The sequence below is a fragment of the Manis javanica genome, chromosome 8 (assembly GCF_040802235.1).
Source record: "Manis javanica isolate MJ-LG chromosome 8, MJ_LKY, whole genome shotgun sequence".
NCBI lineage: Eukaryota > Metazoa > Chordata > Mammalia > Pholidota > Manidae > Manis > Manis javanica.
The window spans coordinates 83,315,768-83,333,446 of record NC_133163.1 but is presented as its reverse complement, the minus strand read 5'-3'; the positions used below and the strand labels follow the sequence as shown (position 1 = coordinate 83,333,446).

General features: G+C 40.3%; 1 pseudogene; it reads right to left on the bottom strand.

Moving 5' to 3' along the window:
- Positions 1-1,910: 1,910 nt before the first annotated feature.
- On the bottom strand, positions 1,911-12,329 carry LOC140850656 (olfactory receptor 4F3/4F16/4F29-like; annotated as a pseudogene).
- Positions 12,330-17,679: the final 5,350 nt, after the last annotated feature.

Below are 17,679 nucleotides of genomic sequence, written 5' to 3'. Positions count from 1 at the left end.
AAAGACAGTTTCTATCCCTTTTTCTCTCTCTTCTTCTTCTGGTACCCCTATAATATGGATATTGTTCCTTTTGGATTGGTCACACAGTTCTCTTAATATTGTTTCATTCCTTTTATCTCTGTCTGTGTCAGCTTCTATGCATTCCTGTTCTCTGGTTTCTATTCCATCAATGACATCTTGCATCTTATCCATTCTGCTTATAAATCCTTCCAGAGTTTGTTTCACTTCTGTAATCTCCTTCTGGACGTCTGTAATCTCCCTGTGGACATCTGTAAACTCCCTCCGGACTTCATCCCTTAGCTCTTGTATATTTCTCTGCATCTCCATCAGCATGTTTATGATTTTTATTTTGAATTCTTTTTCAGGAAGACTGGAGAGGTCTGTCTCCTTCTTAGACGTTGTCTCTGTAATCTTTGTCAACCTCAAATTTTGCCTTTTCATGGTGATAGAGATTGTTTGCAGAGCTGAAACAAGTGACGGCTGGTAAAACCTCCCTTCTTGTTGGTTTGTGGCCTTTCTCTCCTGGGAGAACAGTGACCTCTCGTGGCTTGTGCTTGGCTGCTGCACGCAGACGGAACTTCTGATTCTTGCCCAACTGAGTAGAGTTTATCTCCGCTCTTCTGTGGGCGTGGCCTGCCTCAGACTACTGCTCTGATATGGTGGAGCTGCATCGGAGGGGAATGGCGGGGAGGCTGTTTATCTCCAACAGCCTCTGAGCTGTTGTGAGGGGCCTCTGAGCTTCCCTGCTATCCAGGGGTTTAGAGTGCCTGGTGTTCCCTGCTGCTGGACTAAGTGTCCCAGGATGCTACCATCTGGCTGTGGGGTCCCTGTCCCTTTAAGACTTCCAAAAAGTACTCGCTTTTCTTTGTCCCTGGGGCGCTGGCTGTAGGGACCCACTCACAGCTCTTACTGTCGTGTTTCCCTAGTATCCAGGACCCCACGCATGCGCTATGTCTGTACTTTGGTGCAGATGGCTAGGGCTGGGTGTTTAGGAGTCCTGGGCTCTGTCCCCCTCCCTTCTCCAACTCCTCTCCTCCCCCCCAGAGCTGGGGTGTGAGGCGCTTGGATCCCGCCGGGCCAGGGCCTGTATCTTACCTGTTCACGAGGCGCTGGGTTCTCTCAGGTGTGGATGTGCTCTGGATGTTGTCCTGTGTCTTCTGGTCTCCCTTTTGGAAGAGTTGTCTTTGTTGTATTTTCAAAAATATATGTGGTTTTGGGAGGAGATTTCTGCTGCTGTGTTCACACTGCCATCTTAGCTCCTGATAATATCTTTATTTTACTTTCACAGTGCTACAGACAAGTGGACATGCTTACAATAAAGAACTGGAAAGTTCAGGTAGAAACAGGGAACTTTAGGACTATTGAAAAAGCACAGTGAATTTCTGGTCCCACACATATTACATATCTGTGGCATATCTAAATCTTCACAGCAGACTATTTGAGAAAGTCTCTCTCTCATTTCGCCATGCCTTGCTTTTTCAATAGGCACCTGAGGTGTTCTGATGCACAGCCACCGCTTTCCTCTATGCTCCACTTTGTACTCCCTTAGCATCTTGTGCACTTGCTTCTCGCTGCCTGTACGTCATAACATCGCAACTGTTTCTCCCTCTGTGTCCCATACAATGGAGGCTCTTCAGTGGCAGAGAGGCTGTCTTATTGTTTGCTACCCTATCTGTGTGTCTTGCACATTTTCTGGCATTGAGTCGATATTCTATAAATATTTGTTGAACCAAGAAAAAATAAAATATGAAGAATACAATTATACAAAAGTTAAACTATTAACCTCACTCAGTGTCTTCTCAAAGGGTATTCATATCCATGACCCCCAACCTCCGTTTTGAATACCTATAATGCCAGACAGCATATGATTTTTGAAACAGACGTATAATCAGCTCAGGGATACATTATTCTTAACCCTCAGAGTTATCTGAAAGAGAGCAGATTCAAACCATGTAGTCATATGTTTAATTTTAGCTGGAAAAATATATATATACATATTAGAATTAATAAAATCTTAACTTTTGATATGAGCAAATGATACTTTGAAAACTCAAAATCTCACAGAATGACTTGATAGTAAAAATTTTAATTTTTAAAATCAATTTTAATTATACAGAAAATACATGAATCTTTCTCATTTCAAAAATTAGAAAATCACAAATAAAACCAAGGACACTTTGGTCATGACTCCTACTTACCCCAAGGCCCTGCCTTTTTCTCTAGAGGTAGATATAGTTTGGTATGTATTCTTACAGACCTTATTTTTTTTGCTCTACATTTATATCTATTTATCTATATAAATGCATATGGCTCTAGTTTATTTATTTTCATTTTTTTAACAGCTATTTCAGGGTATTGAAGTCCAGACAGGAAGAGAGGTCACTTTCAAATTGATGATTAAAGTCAGTTGATTGATGGATTATATGCCAGAGTTTTGGTGGTGGTAATGGAACCCAAAGCTGGCAAGAGCAGTGAGCTCTTATCATCCCAGGACTCCAGGGAGATGGGGAGGAGTTATTTCTAGGACCACATGTAAAAAGCAGTAGCTGCAGAAGAGGGAGACCCCACAGGAGCTGTGAAAAGGAAAGTAATACAACCTGCATGTGTAACTTATCCCAGGTTTATAGTGCATCCTGACGTACAGCATGTCATCAGCCTAGGGTGAATGCTCAAACTAGCACCCCTGCATCTCAGCAGGCCATTCTACTAATCAACAAAATCAGCTGTTAGTAAGTGATGGAGCATGTAGGTTCACTAATGAGTTCCATATGTGTGCGAGCTCATTATTATAATTCTTATATTTCATTTGCTGTTAAATGTGCCTTCTGAAAGCAGATTAAAGATGCCAGCATGAGAGGAGAGAGAGATGCTTCCTCCTACAATGGGATACAATTAGAAAATTTAATTGGTGCAACTAATCCGGAGAGAGCAACAGGAAAGAAGATGGTGTTAGACTGCATACACCTGGAGAAAAGATCAGAACTCACCGAATGTGGTAATGTACCAGAACTGTGGCTCTGCAGGTCTTGACCCCCTCCCCAACCTCAGATCACCAGTGGGAGGAAGAGAAATGGAGCAGGGACAGAGTGGAAGGCTTGGGACTGCTGAATACCTAGCTCCAGAGAGCTGCACAAGGAGCACAAACCAACATTTCATGGTGCTTTCATGAGACTCGCATGACTACTGGGTTGGCAAGTTAATACAGGCAGAGTTCCTGGGGAGACTGGGATTGTGGCCGCTTGTGGAAAGAGAGAGAAAGGGATAGAAAGTGTCTTTAAGGAGGTAGTTGCTGAAAACTTCCCCAATCTGGGGAAGGAGATAGTCTCGCAGGCTATGGAGATCCACAGATCTCCCAACACAAGGGACCCAAGGTAGACAACACCAAGATACATAGTAATTAAAATGGCAAAGAACAAGGATAAGGACAGACTGTTAAAAGCAGCCAGAGGCAGAAATAAGATCACATAGAAAGGAAAGCCCTTGGCTAACATCAGACTTCTCAGCAGAAACCTTAGAGGCCAGAAGGGAGTGGCATGATGTATGTAATGCCATGAAGCAGAAGGGCCTGGAACCAAGATTAATTTATCTGGCAAGATTATCATTTAGATTTGGAGGAGGGATTAAACAATTTCGAGATAAGCAAAAGCTGAGTGAGTTTACCTCCCACAAACTATCTCTGCAGTCTAGTTTGGAGGGACTGCTATAGATGGAAGTGTTTCTAGGCTTGGATAGGTGTCACGAGAGGTAGTACAACCATGGTTGGGAGGGTGAAGCAGCTGATAGCGAGGCAAATGCAAAATTAAATTGACTATCCCCAATGTCAATCAAGGGATAGACAAAAAGTACAGAATTTGATACCTAATATATAAAAAATGAAGGAGGAGAAATAGAAAGAACCCTTAGATTGTGTTTGTAAGAGCATAGTAAGTGAGTTAAGTTAGACTCTTAGATACTAAGGAAAGTAACCTGGAACCTTTGGTAACCACAAATCTAAAGCCATGAATGGCAATAAGTACATACCTATCGATAATTACCCTAAATGTAAATGGGCTAAATGCACCAATCAAATGACATAGAGTCACTGAATGGATAAAAAAAAAAAACAAGACACATCTATATGCTGTTTACAAGAGACTCACCTCAAACCCAAAGACACGCACAGATTAAAAATCAAGGGATGGAAACCCCGGGGCCGGACAGATTTACCTCGGAATTTTATCAGACACGCAGAGAAGACATAATACCCATTCTCCTTAAAGTGTTCCAAAAAATAGAAGAAGAGGGAATACTCCCAAACTCATTCGATGAAGCCAACATCACCCTAATACCAAAACCAGGCAAAGACCCCACCAAAAAAGAAAATTACAGACCAATATCCCTGATGAATGTAGATGCAAAAATACTCAATAAAATATTAGCAAACAGAATTCAACAGTGTATCAAAAGGATCATACAACATGACCAAGTGGGATTCATACCAGGGATGCAAGGATGGTACAACATTCGAAAATCCATCAACATCATCCACCACATCAACAAAAAGAAAGACAAAAACCACATGATCATCTCCATAGATGCTGAAAAAGCATTTGACAAAATGCAACATCCATTCATGATAAAAACTCTCAGCAAAATGGGAATAGAGGGCAAGTACCTCAACGTAATAAAGGCCATATATGATAAACCCACAGCCAGCATTATACTGAACAGCGAGAAGCTGAAAGCATTTCCTCTGAGATGGGGAAGAAGACAGGGATGCCCACTCTCCCCACTGTTATTTAACATAGTACTGGAGGTTCTAGCCACGGCAATCAAACAAAACAAAGAAATACAAGGAATCCAGATTGATAAAGAAGTTAAACTGTCACTATTTGCAGATGATATGATACAGTTCTCTAAAAAAGAAATACAGATGGCCAAGAGACACATGAAAAGATGCTCCACATCGCTAATTATCACAGAAATGCAAATTAAAACTACAATGAGGTATCACCTCACACCAGTAAGGATAGCTGCCATCCAAAAGACAAACAATAACAAATGTTGGCGAGGCTGTGGAGAAAGGGGAACCCTCCTACACTGCTGGTGGGAATGTAAATTAGTTCAACCATTGTGGAAAGCAGTTTGGAGGTTCATCAAAATGCTCAAAACAGATCTACCATTTGACCCAGGAATTCCACTCCTAGGAATTTACTCTAAGAACGCAGCAATCAAGTTTGAGAAAGACAGATGCACCCCTATGTTTATCGCAGCACTATTTACAAAAGCCAAGAATTGGAAGCAACCTAAATGTCCTTGGTTCATGAATAGATAAAGAAGATGTGGTACATATACACAATGGAATACTACTCAGCCATAAGAAGTGGAAAAATCCAACCATTTGCAGCAACATGGATGGAGCTGGAGAGTATTATGCTCAGTGAAATAAGCCAAGCGGAGAAAGAGAAATACCAAATGATTTCACTCATCTGAGGAGTATAAGAACAAAGGATAAACTGAAGGAACAAAACAGCAGCAGAGTTACAGAACCCAAGAATGGACTAACAGATACCAAAGGGATAGGAACTGGGGAGGATGGGTGGGCAGGGAGGGATAAGGGGGAGGGAAGAAGAAGGGGGGTATTAAGATTAGCATGCATGGGGGGGTACGGAGAAAGGTGAGGGTGGGCTGCACAACACAGAGAGGATAAGTAGGGATTCTCCAACATTTTGCTAAGCTGATGGACAGTAACTATAATGTGGTTGTTAGGGGGGACCTGATATAGGGGAGAGCATAGTAAACATAGTACTCTTCATGTAAGTGTAGATTAAAGATTAAAAAAAAAAGAAAGAAAGAAAGAAAGAAAAGGGGGATTACTCCTTGATAGGATAAAACTATTGGTAAATCAAAGATCAACGCATGCTTTAAAGATCTTTAACGTTGATCACTTAAAGGGTGTCAGATGATCAGCTATGGAGGTACTCTTTTCTGATTATATTCCTTTCTCTTAATAATAATAAAAAAAAGCACTCCCTGTGTGCTGACTTCCAATGAGTTCTGCACAGTGGTATAGAGGGCATGTCAAAGTGTGGGCAAAGGGTATGTTTTTTTCTATGCAGAAGATCAAGGCCTAGCTTGGATACCCAGAAAATGAACTAAGATACGATATGAGGAGTAGCTTCCGGCATCAGCACTCTCTGGAGGACTCGTGCTGGGGGATGATCATCCAAAGGCCTCCACAGGGATCCGGGCGATGCTGTGGTCGTGGCTGTGTCCACCCCACCGTTTCCTGGTCTTGCCATTGGAATGAGGAGGGAGATGTCTAGGCTGGCATGTGCATACAGTGAGACAACGAATTTGACTGGATCTGTACTGTTGGAACTCAACCAGGAGTTGGGTAGGGTGCAAGGTGTAGCACTCCAAAATCATATGACTATAGTCTATCTACGGTTAAAAGGACATATATGAGGTGAACAGATCCCACAAATGGGCTGCTTTAATTTGTCTGATTTCTCTCAGACTGTTCAAGTACAGTTGGACAATATCCATCATATCATAGACAAATTTTCACAAATGCCTAGGGTGCCTAAATGGTTTTCTTAGCTTCACTGGAGATGGATGGTAATTGTAGATTTGCTTTGTTTATGTCACCGTATTCCTATTATGTTAATATGTGTGTACAAATTAGTTAGTAGTTTAAAACCTATACATTCTTAAGGTACTCTACAAGAAGATATGCCAAAGAAATAATCAATCCTCCCATGTTTTCTTCCATATGCTACCTCTATAGCTTTTCTTCTTCCTTCCTAATTACAACCCTGAAATAGAATTCGTGCCTCATATCGAAGTTACTGACTATCATAATTCCTCCAGGTGGTAAAGATACCTCGAGACAAGTGCTGGGCATAGAAGCCACAGGGCATAAATCTGCAAAGAAGTAAAAAGCTAACGTTTTCAAACAATATGGCTTCTCTCTCACTTACCAACTTTACATTTCCCTGTATGGCCCCGGAAGATGACTGGTTAGCCAGAGATGGTTAAGATTCCTCAAGGGAGTAACAACCTAAGACAGGCACAGTCGCAGGGGGACCATCAGGTGAGAAGTTGGGGATCAACAGAGGTGAGGCTCAGAACCTCATCCCCCCTGCTTTGAGAGAAATCTTGTGCATCCGTGGATGATTTATTGCCCTTGTCTAGCTTGGATTAACACATAGTGTACAGGCACACACCTGATCATCTACAATTGCTCTCCTACAACACTAAACTATGTTTTCTACTTTTATCTTGCATCTACCTACCACTTCAGCATTTTATTAAAAAGAAAAATAATAATAATAATAAAGAGAGAAATGTGGGATCAACATATAAATCAAGTATAAAAATCAAATGAATATTCATATTTGACCTGATTGTTTATAGTTCATAATGCGTGATCAAAACCAAAAGTTTCTGTGATGAATGCCCTTGTACTTTTCACCATGTAAGAATTTATTCAGTATGTAAGAATTCATTCACCATGTAAGAACTTGTTCGTTATGCTTCAGAAGATTGGAGAGTGACGAGAGTTAGGCTTGAGATGGATTAATGATTGTGCATTGAGCATTGACCCCCCTATACAGAATTTTATTGTTGTTAACAACCATTTGATCAAAATATATGAGAAATGCCCTCTCAAAAAAAAAATCAATGCATGGAAGAAGATAATTCATGCAAACAATAGGGACTAAATAAGCAGGTGTTGCAGTACTAGTATCAGACAAAATACACTTCAAAACAAAGAAAGTAAGAAGAGATAAAGAAGGATACTACATAATGATAAAGGGCTCAGTCCAACAAAAGGATATAACCATTATAAATATATATGCACCCAGCACAGGAGCACCAGCATATGTGAAACAAATACTAAGAGAACTAAAGGAGGAAATAGCACGCAATACATTCATGTTAGGAGAGTTCAACACGCTATTCACTCCAAAGGACAGATCCACCAGACAGAAAATAAGGAAGGACACCGAGGCACTGAACAACACACTAGAACAGATGGACCTAAAAGAAATCTATAGAACTCTACACCCAAAAGCAACAGGACACACATTCTTCTCAAGTGCACATAGAACATTCTCCATAATAGACCATGTACTAGGCCACAAAAAGAGCCTCAGTAAATTCAAAAACATTGAAATTCTACTAACCAACTTTTCAGACCACAAAGATATAAAACTAGAAATAAATTGTACAAAGAAAGTAAAAAGGCTCAGAAACACATGGAGGCTTAACAACATGCTTCTAAATAGACAATGGATCAACAACCAAATTAAAATGGAGATCCAGCAATATATGGAAATAAAGGACGACAACAACACAAACCCCAACTTCTGTGGGACGCAGCAAAAGCAGTCTTAAGAGGAAAGTATATAGCAATCCATGCATATTTAAAGAAGGAAGAACAAACCCAAATGAATACTCTAATGTCACAATTATCAAAATTGGAAAAAGAAGAACAAATGAGGCCTAAAGTCAGCAGAAGGAGGGACATAATAAAGATCAGAGAAGAAATAAACAAAATTGAGAAGAATAAAACAATAGAAAAAATCAATGAAACCAAGAGCTGGTTCTTCGAGAAAAAAAACAAAATAGATAAGCCTCTAGCCAGACTTATTAAGAGAAAAATTGAATCAACACACATCAACAGAATCACAAACGAAAAAGGAAACATCACGACGGACCCAAGACAAATAGAAAGAATTATTAGAGACTACTATGAAAACCTATATGCCAACAAGCTGTAAAACCTAGAAGAAATGGACAACTTCCTAGAAAAATATAACCTTCCAAGACTGAACAAGGAAGAAAGACAAAATCTAAATAAACCAATTACCAGCAAAGAAATTGAAGCGGTAATCAAAAAACTACCCAAGAAAAAAATCTCCTGGGCCAGATGGATTTACCTCGGAATTTTATCAGACATACAGGGAAGATATAATACCCATTCTCCTTAAAGTTTTCCAAAAAATAGAAGAGGAGGGAATACTTCCAAACTCATTCTATGAAGCCAACATCACCCTAATACCAAAACCAGGCAAAGACCCCACCAAAAAAGAAAATTACAGACCAATATTCCTGATGAATGTAGATGCAAAAATACTCAATAAAATAAAAGCAAACCAAATTCAAAAACATATCAAAAGGATTATACACCACGACCAAGTGGTATTCATCCCAGGGATACAAGGATGGTACAACATTGGAAAATCCATCAACATCATCCACCACATCAACAAAAAGAAGGACAAAAACCACATGATCATCTCCATAGATGCTGAAAAAGCATTTGACAAAATTCAACATCCATTCATGATAAAAACTCTCAGCAAAATGGGTATAGAGGGCAAGTACCTTGACATAATAAAGACCATATATGATAAACCCACAGCCAACATCATACTGAACAGTGAGAAGCTGAAAGCTTTTCCTCTGAGATCAGGAACAAGACAGGGATGCCCACTCTCCCCACTGTTATTCAATGTGGTACTGGCGGTCCTAGCCATGGCAATCAGAGAAAACAAAGAAATACAAGGATTCCAGATTGGTAAAGAAAAAGTTAAACTGTCACCAATTACAGATGACATGATATTGTACATAAAAAACCTTAAAGACTCCACTCCAAAACTACTAGAACTGATATTGGAATACAGCAACGTGGCAGGATACAAAATTAACACACTTAAACCTGTGGCTTTCCTATACACTAACAATGAGGCAATAGGAAGAGAAGTCAGGAAAACAATTCCATTCACAATTGCATCAAAAATAATAAAATACCTAAGATTAAACCTAACCAAAGAAGTGAAAGACCTATACCTTGAAAACTATAAGACACTCTTAAGAGAAGTTAAAGAGAACACTAACAAATGGAAACTCATCCCATGCTCTTGGCTAGGAAGAATTAATATCCTCAAAATGGCCACCCTGCCCAAAGCAATATACAGATTTGATGCAATCCCTATCAAATTACCAACAACATTCTTCAACAAACTGGAACAAATACTTCTAAAATTCATATGGAAACACCAAAGACCCCGAATAGCCAAAGCAATCCAGAGAAAGAAGAATAAAGTGGGGTTGGGGTGGGGGATCTCACTCCCCAACTTCAAGCTCTACTACAAAGTCATATTAATCAAGACAATTTGGTACTGGCACAAGAACAGAGCCACAGACCAGTGGAACAGATTAGAGACTCCAGACATTAACCCAAACATATATGGTCAATTAATATTCAATAAAGGAGCCATAGACATACAATGGGGAAATGACAGTCTCTTCAACAGATGGTGCTGGCAAAACTGGACAGCTACATGTAAGAGAATGAAACTGGACTCTTGTCTGACGCCATACACAAAAGTAAATTCAAAATGGATCAAAGACCTGAATGTAAGTCATGAAACCATAAAACTCTTAGAAAAAAACATAGGCAAAAATCTCTTGGATGTGAACAGTAGCGACTTCTTCATGAATATATGTCCCTGGCCAAGGAAAACAAAAGCAAAAATGAACAAGTGGGACTATATCAAGCTGAAAAGCTTCTGTACAGCAAAGACACCATCAATAGAACAAAAAGGTACCCTACAGTATGGGAGAATATTTTCATGAATGATATATCCAATAAAGGCTTGACATCCAAAATATATAAAGAGCTCCACACCTCAACAAACAAAAAGCAAATAATCCAATTAAAAAATGGGCAGAGTTGCTGAACAGACAGTTCTCCAAAGAACAAATTCAGATGGCTAACAGACACATGAAAAGATGCTCCACATCTCTAGTCATCAGAGAAATGCAAATTAAAACCACAATGAGATATCACCTCACACCAGTAAGGATCGCCACCATCCTAAAGACAAACAACAACAAATGTTGGCGAGGTTGTGGAGAAAGGGGAACCCTCCTACACTGCTGGTGGGAATGTAAATTAGTTCAACCATTGTGGAAAGCAATATGGAGGTTCCTCAAAATGCTCAAAATAGATTTACCATTTGACCCGGGCATTCCACTCCTAGGAATTTACCCTAAGGATGCAGCACTCCAGTTTGAAATAGACAGATGCACCCCTATGTTTATCGCAGCACTATTTACAATAGCCAAGAAATGGAAGCAACCTAAGTGTCCATCAGTAGATGAATGGATAAAGAAGATGTGGTACATATACACAATGGAATATTATTCAGCCATAAGAAGAAAAAAAATCCTGCCATTTGCAACAACATGGATGGAGCTAGAGGGTATTATGCTCAGTGAAATAAGCCAAGCAGAGAAAAACAAATACCAAATGATTTCACTCATCTGTGGAGTATAAGAACAAAGGAAAAACTGAAGGAACAAAACAGCAGCAGACTCACAGAACCCAAGAATGGACTTAACAGTTACCAAAGGGAAAGGGACTGGGGAGGATGGGAGGGTAGGGAGGGATAAAGGTGGGGAAGAAGAAAGGGGGTATTATGATTAGCATGTATAATGTTGGGGGTGGGGGAAGGGGAGGGGTTTGCAACACAGAGAAGACAAGTAGTGATTCTACAACATCTTACTTTGCTGATGGACAGTGACTGTAATGGGGTTTGTAGGGGGGACTTGGGGTAGGGGAGAGCCTAGGAAACATAAATAAATATAAACAAACAAACAAACAAATAAATAAATAAGTAAAAGAAATAATCTATATGAAGTAGGAACCCACAGACAGGAGTCCACTATTGGCTGTGACCATGAACTCCAGTCTATTAGTATCTGTGCAAGCAAGTTTAATGAGTTGAGGAAAATCACAATAAAAGCTGTCCAATACATTAGGAGCGCAGAAGGGCAAGTCTACAACAAAAGCCACTTGGGCCACTGAGTGAATGAGGCCAAGAACCTAGGCTGTAGCCAAAATCAAAATGCACATGTGTGGGCTCATGAGGATCAGGTAGTGGAGAGGCTTACATATGGCAACATACCTGTCAAAGGCCATGGCAATGAGCAGCACCATTTCTGTGCCCCCAGTAGCATGAACAAAGAAGATCTGAGTTATACACCCCCCAGAAAAGATGGCTTTGTGTTTTCTGAAAAGGCCATAAATCATTTTGGGGGCTGCAATAGAGCAAACTCCCACATCAAGAAAAGAGAGGTTAGCCAGCAGGAAATATAAGGGGGAGTGCAAGTTAGGGTCAGCAATCACAGAGAACACAATGAGGAGGTTTCCCATCAGGCTTGCCATGTAGAACACAGGAAAAAAAAGAGGAAAAGAAGAGCTGCATCTCCCACGAACTGGAGAGTCCCAGGAACACAAAATCAGATACCACAGTGTGATTGGCTTCATCCATTGCCTCTGCAAGCAGGGGTGACACTAATTTTACCTGAAAAAGAGAGTGAAAAGGAAATCAACTTTGTGGGAAGTCACTGACTACATGAGGTTCAAATTGTAAAGAAAAAATATTGCCTTCACACAGACAAAACACTCCTAATATAACCCCTTAAACTGTAGTTGCAGAAAAGAAGCAGTAACTCACTACTACAAAGCACAGCTTCTAACTCCCCAGCTTCCCTCATTCCCTAGGTATCGATAAGAGATTAGGTGAAATGTTCTTCTGAATCAGGAGGGCTATGAGAGGCATCCTAGGAATGCCCTGGAATGACATGAGAAGAAAGAGGAAATGGACATGAACTCACTGATGCTCCCTCACAGTTTGTGCTTCCTGCCCATGAAGTTCCCCAAACCTCAGGCCTTCATTTTCTTACCCCTTTTATTGCTACGTATTTGCAATCCTACCAGTCCCATTAATATTTCCTCATATTGAGCATCAATCTGTTGCAGTTTTATCAAATCATATTTACCTTTCAAGAGAAAAGGTAATGTAGAAACCCTAAAGGTATCCAGTTACTGTAGCACAGCTCAAGGAATGAAAGCACTCACAAATCTTGAACTGTGACAGCATATGCTAGAGTAAAGACAAGCCAGAAAAGAGGTTGATGCTGTAAATCCAAACATGGATGAGCTAATGCAATGCAGCAGGCAAAATTCTATGTGATTGATATTGTGGATCATTGTCCATCCCGTGTTCACTTTTCACAGTTCATGGAATGCTGGACAGAATACTGCACTTATCAGAAGAGTTGTGGTCAATTTCCAGCCCTCAGTCCATAAGAACTTCAGTAAGTTCTTTCTCCCATCTCTTCTACAAACTCAACTGACTTTCTGAACTCAGTTTCATTACTTGTAAAGAGGCTGGATGTGTGATGCTAAGTGATCCTTCCAAGCCTACACATTTCTATGGTTCTGTAACACAATACTAGCCTAATATGTAATGAGACTCACCATGATAATATTCTGCTTTGAACTGCTACTGTATGCACTATCTTTTCCCTTGCCTTAAATTGGTTGTAAGTCCCATATCCCATAGAAAGCCCTCTCTTCCTGTCAATCTCCCTCTTCTCTAATTCCTTTTGGAGTACTTACATGGCTCAATTAGCATATTATTGTCAATTTGCTATGTCATTTTTTCCCCTTTATCATAATGATCTGTAATCAATCAGCAAACGTTTACTAGATGCCTTCTAAGTGTAATACATTGTTCCAGGACACTATGGACTTTCTGAGGTATTAAGATATTTACCACTCTTAACTCTTTTTGCATTTGAGCACACAAAAATACAAATAATAATTAATGTGCCTTATAGAGAATGTCATAAATAGTATGCTCATGTAATTTTTGAAGCAGAAAAATGCCCATTGGCCAGAGTGATCAGGGCTGTGTTCAGAAAGAAATCAAGACCTATGCTACACTTTAAAATATGGATATAATTTATTTGGATGTTTAGCTTCATATCTGAGCTTAAAGAATACTGAGATATAATCAGGAAATATGTCCCATTCTGGAGAAGTGTTTGATGAGCTATGTATGGAAATAATGATAACAATCAAAATCAAAATAAAAACAGTGACCAGAACCCAAGAATGGACCAACAGTTACCAAAGGGAAAGGGACTGGGGAGGGTGGGTGGGAAGGGAGAGATAAGGGGGGAAATGGGGCATTACGATAAGCACACATAATGTGAAGGGGGGAACATGGGAAAAGCAGTATATACAGAGAAGACAAGTAGTGATTCTATGGCATCTTACTTCGCTGATGGACAGTGACTGTAATGGGGTATGTGGGGGGACTTGAAAATGGGGAAGTCTAGTAAACATAATGATGTTCAAGTAATTGTACATTAATTATATCAAAATTTTAAAAATTAAAAAAATAAACAGTGACCACCATGTGCAGGACACCACAATAACTTCTTTATACATACTACCTTCTTGGATATTTCCAAAAACCATAAAAGTTAGTACTATTAACTCCTTGAGACCAAAAGAGGGAAAGCCACAGGTTATAACAGTTAGATGGTAGAATTGATACTGATTCTCTGATCTTCCTCTTAACCAGTATATAGATAAGACTTTGCTTTTTTCTCATGACTTTCTGACTGTATGACACACCGTAGTCCCTTTCTGGATGCCCCATGTTCTACTTTCAGCATTCTAGGCAGATCTAAGTAAGAGAGAAGGAAGATTTGTCCTCAAGTGTTTTCACAAGCATCTGAGTTTCTTCAGCTCCTTCAAACACATCCATAATTCTCCATGCTATTTAAAAAAACCATACTAAGACAAGGTAAATATGTGTAATATCTGCATCTCAGAGCATCCGGGTTGACCTGCCAGACCGCCATTGTCTTGATCCACATGAATTCCTTTAGATTTGCATAGAGGAGGTTCAGTTTTTCCTACTCTCTAATTGACAGAGAAAACAAAGGTGCTCTGTCTCCACACCAAATGAAATAAAGTCCAGAACCAAACCAATTCAGATTCTATTCCAACTTACAAGACTGTCTCCTAACCATTCAAATTCCCTTTTTTGGATCTCGACCTTGGACAGCAATGGGGGGGGGGGGGGAAGTAATTTCAGTTTCTGATTGCATGCCTTTTTTCTTCTCATTTGTACTGATTTTTGCCAATTAAGTTCAACTGAAACTGCTTCTATTGTACAAGGTAACATTTAATTGATTTTTATACAAAACGATCCTGTCACCAGAAACATTTATTCATTACTGGTCTTTGACTACATCAACATTGGACACGAATATCCCTAAACTATTTCTATATTTGTCCCCAACTCACTTATTTAAAAATCTAACATGTGGCTATTTCCACATTCAACATTCCTTGGTTAAAACTGGCAATACTTCATGCACAAAAAGCTATAGAAGTGCTATTATAGTAGGAGATACACTAATTGACACACAGAAGATTACTGGCCAAATGATACTGCAGAGACAGGATCTGGTACTGATAAGAGTTCACTGGGAATTGTCACCCAGAATCCTGGCAGACCAATGGAAGAAGCTATTATTGAGTCATGAAATAGAGGAAAAAGAGATGGAAAAAAAACGAAGAAAACACCATTTCTCTATTAATTTGAAATCTTCATTTCATAATGTTAAGGAAGGATCTCCAAGGAGTACATAAATATACAATTTCTTATATCTATAGAAAATCAACACCGAATTTGGGATTCAAGATGGCAGCGTGAGAGGTGAGATGGAGAATTCCTCCCAAAACCACATATAGTATGAAAATATAGTTAATTTCTACAACTAACCCTGAAACAGCAACAAGAAAGAAGGCTGAACCAGACTGCATGCAGACCTCACGAACAGAGCAGACCTCACAAAGTAGAGTAACGTACAAAAGCCTTTATCAGGTGGGACCCAAGCCCTTCCCCCATACCAGCTCATGGGCGGGAGGAAGAGAACAGAGGGGGAGGGTGTGGAAGCCTAGAACTGCTGAACACCGAGCCCTGGAGGTCTGCTTTGAGAGCAGAAACCTACACTGTGTGGTGCTCTGGATGTTGAGGAGCTCAGATAAGTGAAGTGCTTGAGAGACACATGGTGGCCATTTGTGGAGGACAGGATGCACACATGCCGCTCTGGGACAAAGGAAAGGCAGGCGGTTTGAGAGGCTTCCTAGCAGTGAGAGGGCTGCTGAAGTAGCGGGGTTCGCACAGAGCTTGCTGCACAGGGAAGGGGAGAGCTGGACAAAGTTGCCTGGGTGCACTCTGCCCAGCTGGTTGGGAAGTTTGAGGATCTTCAGTCACCCCATCTCCCTGGCTGCCTATTCAGCTCCAAGCCCCTGACTGTGACACACAGCCTGCTGCACCTTCCTCCTAGCCTGTCAACACTGGCTCACAAACCTGCAGTCACTGTGCTGGCATCAGGCCAGCCAGAGGGTGGCCCTGCCTACAACAGCTAGAGATGCAAATCACAGAGGCTTACACCTGTGTGCTTGGCCCACTGGCTCTGACACTCGAGACAGGCACCGCAGACGGGAATCAGGAAACAGACCTTTCCTCCTACCAGGCACCAGCTCCACTCCCCTACAACACCCTGACTCACTCTAGGGGCTGAGCAGCTCCAGAGACTGGAGCTTCTGGGCACTAGTGGGCACCACGCAGAATTATGAAACGTCAAAAGAATATGGTTCAGACCAAAATCTCACAAACCGCAGAAAAAGGGCCTAATGAAACTGAACTCACCAATCTGCCTGAAAAAGAGTTCAAAATAAAAATCATAAACATGCTTATTGAGGGACAGAAAGATATTCAAGAATTCAGGAATGAATTTAAGTTGGAGATTCAATCATTAAGAAATTCCATATCTGAAAAGAAACATACAAAGGAAGGATTTAAAAACAGATTATATGTAGGAGAAGAGACTGTAAATGGAATAGAAATTAGACAGGAGGAATACAAAGAGGCTGAGGCACAGAGAGAAAAAAGGATCTCTAAGAATGAAAGAATATTGAGAGAACTAGATGACCAATCCAAATGGAAGAAAATTTGCATTATAGGGGTACCAGAAGAAGAAGAAGAGAGAGATAAAAAGGGATAGAAAATGTCATGGAGGAGATAATTGAGGAAAACTTCTCCAATCTGGGGAAGGAGATAGTCTCTCAGGCCATGGAGGCGTGCAGATCCCCCAAAACAAGGGACCCAAGAAAGACAACTTCAATACATACAATAATTAAAATGGCAAAGATCAAGGATAAGGACAGACTTTTAAAAGCAGCTAGAGAGAGAAGAAAGATCACATACATAGTAAAACCCATCAGGCTATCATCAGACTTCTCAACACGAACCTTACAGGCCAGAAGGCAGTGGCATGATATATTTAATGCAATGAAGCAGAAGGGCCTTGAACCAAGAATATTATACCCAGAAAGGTTATCATTTAAATTTGAAGGAGGGATTAAACAATTGCCAGATAAGAAAAAGTTGAGAGAATTTACCTCCCACAAATGACCTCTACAGTGCATTTTGGAGGGACTCCTATAGATGAAAGTACTCCAAAGGTTAAACAGATGTCACCCGAGGGATAGACAAAGAGCACAGAATATGATTCATAACATATAAAGAATGGAGGAGGAAGAAAAAGGAGGATAAAAAAAAGAAGAACCTTTAGGTTGTGTTTGTAATAGCACATGAAGTGAGTTAAATTACATAGTTAGATAGAAAGAGAACTAACTACCGTTGAACCTTTGGTAACCACGAATCTAAACCCTGCAATGACAATAAGTAAATACCTGTCGATAACCACCCTAAATGGAAATGGTCTGAATGCACCAAGCAAAAGACA